The sequence below is a fragment of the Hordeum vulgare genome, chromosome 3H (genome assembly GCF_904849725.1).
Source record: "Hordeum vulgare subsp. vulgare chromosome 3H, MorexV3_pseudomolecules_assembly, whole genome shotgun sequence".
NCBI classification, from domain to species: domain Eukaryota; kingdom Viridiplantae; phylum Streptophyta; class Magnoliopsida; order Poales; family Poaceae; genus Hordeum; species Hordeum vulgare.
This window is the reverse complement of record NC_058520.1, coordinates 616,358,220-616,367,701: the sequence shown is the minus strand read 5'-3', so window position 1 is coordinate 616,367,701 and position 9,482 is coordinate 616,358,220. Positions and strand designations below refer to the sequence as shown.

At 44.2% G+C, this 9,482-nt stretch overlaps 1 non-coding gene across 1 annotated transcript; it reads right to left on the bottom strand.

Moving 5' to 3' along the window:
* Window positions 1-2,571: 2,571 nt before the first annotated feature.
* On the bottom strand, window positions 2,572-2,707 carry LOC123445824. The gene has a single exon (XR_006631192.1). It is a non-coding gene; the product is annotated as a small nucleolar RNA Z247 (small nucleolar RNA).
* Between the last annotated feature and the right edge of the window lie 6,775 nt (window positions 2,708-9,482).

The following is a 9,482-nucleotide window of genomic DNA, read 5'->3' as shown; positions in this document are numbered from 1 at the left end:
AACAGGACTAAAAGTATCCTCATAATCAATACCAAACCTTTGTTTAAACCCTTTTGCAACCAGTCTAGCTTTGTATTTGTCTATACTACCATCAACTCTCTTCTTGATTTTATATACCCATTTGCAGTCAATCACATTTGCATCCCTCTTTGGTGGAACTAACCGCCAAGTTTTATTTTGAATCAGTGCATCATACTCAGCATCCATAGCTTTCTTCCAATCCTTGTGAGCAAGGGCATCATGCAAGTTTATTGGTTCACCAGCACTTGTAAGAAAAGCACGTTTAAGTGTGTCATACCTGATGGTACCATCTGTATATTTCTTCTCCTTGACAACACTTGACCGGGACCGTGTATGACGAGGAGGAAGAGGAGCTGGCGTTGCTGCAGGTCTGCCCACAGAGGAATCGTCCGCAGAAGATCCAGTCGATCTGGTCGGGCTCTCCCCCTCGCCAACAGTGTTGGGAGCCGTGGTACTGGCCGACCCACTGTTGGCCGAGCCAATGGGCTCCGCGCCTAGGATCTCGTCGAAGGAGGCACTGGCGCTGGTGGGCTCCGCACCTGGGGCGCTGTCGACCACGCGGTCGCGTGGGGCGCGACTGTCGGCTGGCGCGGGAGGATCCTTCTAGGATCCGGTGTCACACAGACTGCACTGAGAATCCACCTCGGATCGCGCGCCTGCAGGAGCTGCAGCAGCCGGCGGATCAACCTGGGATTCCGCGCGGGTCTTGGTTGCATATGTGCACATGAAATAATGCCCTGTAGCTGCACATTCAAGATTCAACACCAGATTCAAATGTTTCCATAGAATTTTTCACATGGTTAGTCCTAATTAATTCACCCCCGTGATTAGAAGAGGACATAGGCTCGGAAAGAAGGGAGATTTTGGCACGCAAAAGAGCTCCCGCATTAGGATGGAGTTTAGCAAAAAGAAACATGGTCTCATCAAAAATAACATCACGGGAAATATAAATACGACCGGATGAGATTTCTAGACACTTGTAGCCTTTATGGAAATTGTTATAGCCAAGAAACACACACTGTGTGGACCGAAACTCAAGTTTATGATGATTGTAGGGACGCAAATTTGGGTAACATGCACACCCAAAGATTTTGAGGGAACTATAGTTTGGTTTTTTATGAAACAAACATTCCAAGGGAGTAGTATTGCCAATGACTCGACTAGGCAAGCGATTTATAAGGTAAGTGGCTGTGATAAACGCCTCATCCCAATACTTGAGTGGCATGGATGCATGAGCTAGGAGTGATAGGCCAACTTCTACAATATGGCGGTGTTTTCGTTTAGCCGAGCCATTTTGTTGATGAGCATGGGGACAAGAGACATGATGAACAATGCCAATGCTACGAAAGAAGGCGTTAAGTTTCTCATACTCTCCTCCCTAGTCACTTTGGACTGTAAGAATCTTTTTGTCAAATTGTCTCTCGACAAGTTTTTGGAACTCTTGGAAAACAGAAAAGACTTCACACTTGAATTTAAGCAAATAGATCCATGTGAATTTGCTATAATCATCGATAAAACTGACATAATATTTCTTTCTACCAAAAGAATCTCTTGCATGACCCCATACATCGCTGAAAATAAGCTCTAAAGGAGCATAAGAAACACTGTTTGACAAAGGATAGGGAAGTTGGTGACTCTTGGCACATTGACAAGCTTCACAAACAGACTCTCTTTCGAAACTACTTGACAACGCAAGGTTGCCTTTATTTACTACTTGCTTGACTATATTTGAAGAAGGATGCCCTAATCTTTGGTGCCATCTGGCTAGTGACGGCTTGATGACAGAGTGAACTTGGCGCCGACGCTTTCGATTAAAGACTCTTGATGTGATGGGGTATAGTCCTCCAATGCATCTACCGTGGTGGATGAGTTCCCTCGTTGCCCGATCCTTGATGAAAAAATAGGTAGGATGAGTTTCAAAGAAAATATTGTTGTCTGATGTCAAACGGGACATGGAAGCTAGATTCTTATCGGCTTGTGGAACGTGGAGAACATTTTTAAGGACAAGATCACGTTTAAGACTAGGGGAATTAATAGTGGATTGACCAATGTGAAGAATATCCATACCTCCACCACTTGCGGTGTGAATCTGATCATTGCCGTGGTACCTCTCTCGGAGGGCAAGCTTCTCTAGCTCGTTCGTGACGTGATCTGTAGCACCAGAGTCGGTGTACCAAACCGTCTCTCCATTAGCTCCGCCGTGTTCCCGGGTGGCTGCAGCAGCATGCCGTGTGTCGGGCATGAAATCCTCATCATACCGGTGCGAGCAGTCAATGACTTCGTGGCCCGGCTTTTTGCAAAGCTGACATCTTGGTCGACGATTGTTGTTGTAGCCGCCGTCGTTGTAGCCGTTGTTGTAGCCACCGCCGCGATCACCGCCGCCGCGGTCACCACCACCACCAGGGCGAGCCTGACCCTAGTTTCCAGTACGTCCGCCGCCGCTGTTTCCACGTCCGCGCCCTTGCTGTCCACGCCCACGGCCACGTCCGCGGGAAGCGGCATTGACAGAGGATTGACGCAGATTGGTTCCTTGCAGCATGCTGAGACGGCCGACGAAGCTCAGGAGTTGGCTGTAGAGCTCTTGAATCGTAACCGGTTCAACCCGCACGGCTAGGGCCGAGATCACGGGGTTGTAGTCGATGTCGAGGCCGGCTATGACGTGGGAGATGATCTCAGCATCCCCGAGCGGTGCACCGGCGCAGGCAACTTCATCTGTAAGGGTTTTAATCTTCCCAAGGTATTCTGCCATGGTTAGGTTACCTTTTTTGCAGATTGGTGAGCGCCATTCTTGTGTTGATATTTTGAGCTTGTGTTTGTGCAGCAAACATGGCATGGATGGAGGTCGATACCTCGGCCGGCGTGTGAAGCATCGCCACTTGCGCGAGAACCTCCCGAGAGAGAGATTCCATGAGGTATCCTTGTACCTGTTGTTGATGTGCGTACCAGATTGATCTGGCGTAGTTGAAGACCTGCTCTTCCTTCCCATCCTTGGTGATGGCGATGGTGGCAGGGGGCGCCGGGCTTGCGGCGTCGAGGAAGTGTTCCATCTGTGCCCCCTTGATCTGGGGTAGCACGACGGCCTTCCAGAGAAGGAAGTTCGTCCTGGTGAGCTTCTCCGATGGAGGTGGTCCGAGAGAGGGCGAGGTGTTGGAGGAGGATGTGGGCGCGGCGGATGCAATCGGGGTAGATGCAGCGGTGGAAAGCGTGGGGCCTGACATCGTCGCCTCTCTTCACGATCGATGGAGCTAGTTCTCTTCTCGGTAGCTAGGCGTCGAGAGGAAGGGCTCTGATGACCATATGACAAAGCGTAGAACCCTTTGTCTCGGGCCGCAATGTATTTATATCACAATATCTTGGAATACAAGTTGAGATCTTCTCAAGAGGTTACACGAGATAAAGGAGAAGAAGGAAGAGATAGAAACAAGTTAAACAACCTTCCTTATCCTATACAACTCGTCTAACAATGACTTCGTCGCGTCGCATCTCATGGATTCATATCCACTTTAATTTCAGCCAACCATCTTTCCAGGTCGCCGTGACTCCCTTAACTCATCGACTCGTCTCGTCTGCGTGAAAGGGAAAACGACTTTGAGATAGGTTTACCAAAAGTATCAATTTAATTTACCAAGTGGTCAGCTTGGTAAGTTATCAACAACAAAAAAGTATCAATTTAGTTAAATTAATCAGCATGCATGCCGTCGACGTTCATATTTTTCTTTTCTTTTGCCAGACAATTTTTTTTTTGTTTAGTTGAAGAAGAGAGATGAGACCAAAAGGAAACAAGCTACAAACTTAATTACATCCCTATGCATATGTTAGTGATCCATGGACAACGAGATATGTGCGCGCGCATGGCCGTGGTTCTTCTTCTTCTTCTTTCCGGCATTGATTAATCCACAACGCATTGCTGAATAGATGGCTGTGTTAGACAAATTATAAAATGTTAGGCTGGTCGTAATGAAAATATCATAGGTACTATCATGCATGCTAGCTAGACATTTTTTATGAGATGACGCAGAATTAAATGAAGAAAAAAAGGTTTAATATTATATTATGATATTGTATCATATTAAATGTTGTGCTACTATGTGTCATGACAACAAATAATCTATCTTATGGTACTAACATATAATATTTATGCATTACATGTGTAGTACCATATGCATGATATTATTCATAACAAGCCTTATAGCCACGAGTTATTAATTCTTTCTCTTTATCAGAATTGATCGAGAGGCCGGCCAACTCCATGCGTGCGCCCTGTTGGATGCGTAGCAGGTTTCTCGTGCGTGCTTCCTTTTCTGAAGCAACGACGTCAACTCAGGCATAGGAACACGTAAAAGATTGATGTCGGCGCTGGTTCAGCTCGTTCAGGTTGCCTGCAAGGGACGTTACCTAGCTAGCTAGGTCATTATGGGCTTGTTTGGTTCATGACTAACTTTGTCACAACTAACCTTAGGTAAAGTGTGGCTGCCACAAGAAATGTGGCTAACAAAATGAACACCACAAATATGGCAAGATTTGATAAAAAATTAAGTGTGTGACATGTAGACCATATAATTAAAAAAATGTGACAAACCACAAATGTGGCAATGAACCAAACACATGTCTAAGTTATTGTGGCATGACTAAGATTAAACGTGGGAACTTTAGGCTGGGAACCAACCGGCCCTTATGTTCATCGACCATGACTGTTGACAGAGGTTGATGGAAATCCATGCATGGCGCATGTGGCGTAGAGTACATATCCATCTTTTCCGGGCAACCACAACCACCCATATCGGCGTACATACTTTCCTCTTGTTCGGTCAATCGTGGCCAAACATATGAGATGCATGATGAGCGCGGAGACATGCTTTGCACTTGTTCGATGTATACAAGGTTTATCGATCGTGCGTGCGTGCTTCCTTTTCTTAAGCAAAGCGCGACAACTAGCATGCGATCGAACACATAGAAATTAATTCAGGTCGGCGCAGGCTTAGCTAGCTTGGCTCTTGTTGCCTGCAAGGGACGCAAAGCTTGCTTTAACACATGCCAATTGCCAACATGCATGACAGACAGTGATCGCTCCGTCGCATCGCATCCTCGACTCATATCCAAAACTTTAATTAATTCCAGCCAGCCATCTTTTCCGGTCGCCGTCCGGCCGCTACTGAGCCAATCGGCGGCGCCGTGACTCCCTTGACTCATCGCCCCGTCTGCCTCAAAGGGAAACCGGCTTTCAGATAGGTTTGCCAAAAGTACCTGTTTATAAATTAAATACTCCACGCGTTTCTAAATATAAGTTTTTAAAGAAATTTTATTAAAGGTCTACATACGAAATGAAATAAGTGAATCTATAGTCTAAAGTATGTCTATATACGCCTGTATGTACTCCATTAATGAAACCTGTAGAAAGACTTATACTAGTATTTAGGAACGAAGGAAGTAATCCACATGCATGCCTTCGACGTCCATCCATGTTGATGGAAGTATAGTAATTTAATGCAGTATAAGTAAATCTACATTCTAAATCATGTCTATATGCATCCGTATGTAATTTATTAATGTAACCCGTAGAAAGATTTATATTTAGGAATGAAGGGAGTAATCAACATGCATGCCGTCGACGTCCATCTATGTTGATGGAAGTATAGTAATTTAATGTGGTAAATTATTTCATTCAACGACAACTTCCACCTTTTTCTCCATTTAACTACACTTTACTTGGGTGTGGATAAAACTTGTGTTGGTCCAACAAATCGTTTTCTCCATTTGACCACGAGCCCGATTTCAGCATTTATATATTAGCGCCGGAAAGCGTGTGAACAAAATCACCACGTCGTCATGTACTCATGTACACTACTAAATCACAACGACACTTGCCAATAAAGAAAACTCAGGCTAAAAAAGATTATATTTCCCTGCTATCATTTAAAAAAAACATTGCTCTGCTATGTTGGGGTTATTATCCAACTGAAGTGGTAGCTTTTTTGTAAACTAAACCGACAACGACGGCAAAGTGATAGTGATTTGAGACGGATTACATCAAAAGTGGTAGCTTTTTCGTAAGTTGACATGGTATTTCTTTGGAACGGTTGACATGGTTGTGGTAGTTTTTACCTATTTAATCTGACAAAGGGCCGCCCTAACATAAACTGACCATCAAACAAATATTCTTCTGTATGAATTAACTACGACCGTCTGATTTGTATCTGGCGGCTGACATAGATAGCCACTCCACCACCCGTGACAACCGGGTCCCATAATTCGTGATGGGACCGCACGTACTTGGAAGGAAGGTTCTGTCTGAAGGTTTCCGGTATAAACAGGGGGCACAAAAGCTCCCGATAACAAACATTTTCTTCTCACATCTCCCCAATTTACCTGCCAATTCAGTAAATTCTATAAAAGTTTGAATGAAGATGGGAAAAAATGGGTGCATGCATCATGCATGAACAAGTGGACGGGTTGAATATTCAATATTTTTAAGAACCATTTGTGAATATTCACTTATGTGCAATTATTTCTCATGCCTTACATTAAAAAATTATATAAATTAAATATTAGCCAAGATTGAATGTCCACATTAACAGTTTAAATTTCAAATTATGAATAATTTTAATTATAGAAACATTGAACTATACAAATGTGTGTATGATTATTGAAATGCTTGTTTAATTAAATAATATTTTGGAATTATAATTTTGGAAACAATGGATCAGTTACGGAAGGTGGAGAATGAGGAGTCGGCTCTTGACCATATGATTAAGAGCCCATTCTATGGACATGAAGACAACAGATACTCGCACAAAATCGATCTGCTGAAGGAAATCATTTCCCTTTATAAAATACACAGGTTTTGCAAGTAGCTTTAAAAAAATAGCGTGTGTAAAATGGGCCGAAATATACGCAGCCCATTTAGGCACCGCATGCGTCATCTTACGGTACATATAACTTGGTTATGTTTGCCTACGAAAAATGTAGTTTGGTTATCTACTCCCTCCGTTTCTAAATATAAGTCTTTAAAAAGGTTACATTACTAGACTACATACGGATGTATATAGACATAATTTAAAGTATAGATTTCTAACGAAATATCTTAAAAGACTTATATTTAGAAACGGAGGGAGTATATTATACAGAGAGACTTGAAGGGATGAAGGGCTAGACCGTTCCTTCTTAAAGAGATGGACATGGGTTCCAGTCCCAAAAGCCCCTGTTTTTGTTGTTGTTAATTTTCGCATAAACAAGTCGCAGTAGTTGACCTTTCCGTAGTTAAAGATATAAACGTATTTTTAAAATACTTCATGCCCAGCTCCACCACTCACAGATATGTGGTCCATACACATGAAAGACTCGCATACGCGTATTATGATCGTATCTGCACGCTTAAGTCCAGTTAGATGACCATGGAACGTATTTTTAAGTGAAGCATCAAACTGGACATATGACATAAGTTATATTCCCTCCGTCCGAAAATACTTGTCCGAGGAATGAATGTATTTAGATGTATTTTAGTTCTAGATAAATCCATTTCTATTATTTTTGCGATAAGTAATTCCGGATAAAGGGAGTATGACTCTGAGTGATATTACCTCGAATATATTTCAATATCATTTACTTTTGGTTAGGTCACATTGATCGGGGGTGAAGATGCGAAAAAATGGACGGATGCATGCATGCATGAACAGGTGGCCGATTTGAGGGGAGTTGGATGCATTGCATGCAGTACATTGTGGTACAGCGAGGCCAGTAAATAGTAATGGTGACAGCCACAACTCGTTCCAGGAGGCATCCAATCCACCACGGCCGCGCGTTCACACCGGTTGACAGTTGCCAACTAGCAAGAGATCAGATGCTTGGTAAGCTATCAACAAAAAATACAATCAATAATAACTAGCAAGAGATCATTTTAGTGCTGACGTGACGGGGCTGCTGCAGATATGTCACTGCCCTGGCTGGCTGTTCAACATGGAGTGGATAAATACGTAGGGGCTGTTTGGTTCCTAGCCACACCGTGCCACACTTTGCCATAACTTATCTTAGGCAAGTTTGATCAAGTTAGGTGGGTGTTTGGTTCTAGCCACACCTGAGGCAACTATTTTTTAATGAGTACTAAACCCCACATGTCATAGACACAAAAAGTATGGCAAGATTCACTTAGACAAGCCAATGTGTGGCTGACAATTTAAACCAACTCAAATAAGGCAAGTGTAGCAAAAATAATGTGGTAAGATATGACAAGGATAGTCACAATCCAAACAACCCCGTAGTAAACAAATTGCACGGTGGATGCCCGGTTCACACTTAATTGGCTACTTGCTGCCATGGCATGGCAGTGTCCATCCGATCCGGCATCAGCATGTGATGGTTCCGGTTGACCTTTGCTTGCTGTTGGCCTTCCTTTGGATAGCGACCGCTACCAGCTCCTGTGCCCTCCCTCAACGGACATGCCACGTACGATTAGACTTTGTGGCTGGCTGCGGGTGCACCAGGAGCCACAGTCAAAGGCTCACGAGCTCATTTCTTACGGTCCGTCTCCGTCTTATATGTTGTTGTATCCAGGAACCGCCCCGTCTGGATTCAAACCAATGAATGAATCCAGTGAATCCATACACCAACTCGTTGGTGACTCCGTCAGGCCCAGCGACGTGCATGCGTGCGTTCGTCCGTCCGTCCGTGATTCTTCTTCTCTCCCGCCCGCGTTGATCAGTTCACCGCGCTTTGCTGCATTTGGTGGGTGCCCGTTTATTTAGTTAGAGCAATCTAGGAGTAGGACTTCGTAAAAACGCAAACTGTAAAATAGGAATATGGATCAAAAATACATTTTAAGGATCCATCTTAACTACTGTAAAAACCAAAACTGTAAAATCAATACGTCCAAACAAAAACTGTAAAAAAAACTATAAAACTGCAATAAAGAGCTCCTTTCTCCGGTCCGGCGACCACCGCATCCTACTTTAGTCGACCGTGCCGCGTCCAACCCCGTCAGACGCGCCCCGTCGCTCGTCGGCCATGTCCCGTCGTCCGTCGGCCGCGTCCCATCACCATGCCGGCCGCGCCCAGCCTCTGTATGTAGAATGTAAATTCATTTATTTTGCAGCTATGCCTGTAGTTTTGTAATAAAATCTATAAAAAACTTATATTTATGAACGGAGGAGAACATGCAGCCATCTTTTCCGGCCGCCGTCCGGCCAAACACTACCACCCATCCAGTCGGCGTACATACCACCTTCGTCGGTCAATCGTGGCCAGACAAATAGGATGCGCGCGGAGACACACTTTGCTATTGTTCGATGTGTACAAGGTTTATCGATAGTGCGTGTGTTCTACCTAGCTATTCTGAAGCAACGGAGTACTATACAACTTACATGCGAACACATAGACATTCAGGTCGGCGCAGGCTTAGCTTGCTTAAACACATGCCAACATGACAGACAGTGATCGCTCCGTCGCGTCGCACCATGGATTCATATCCA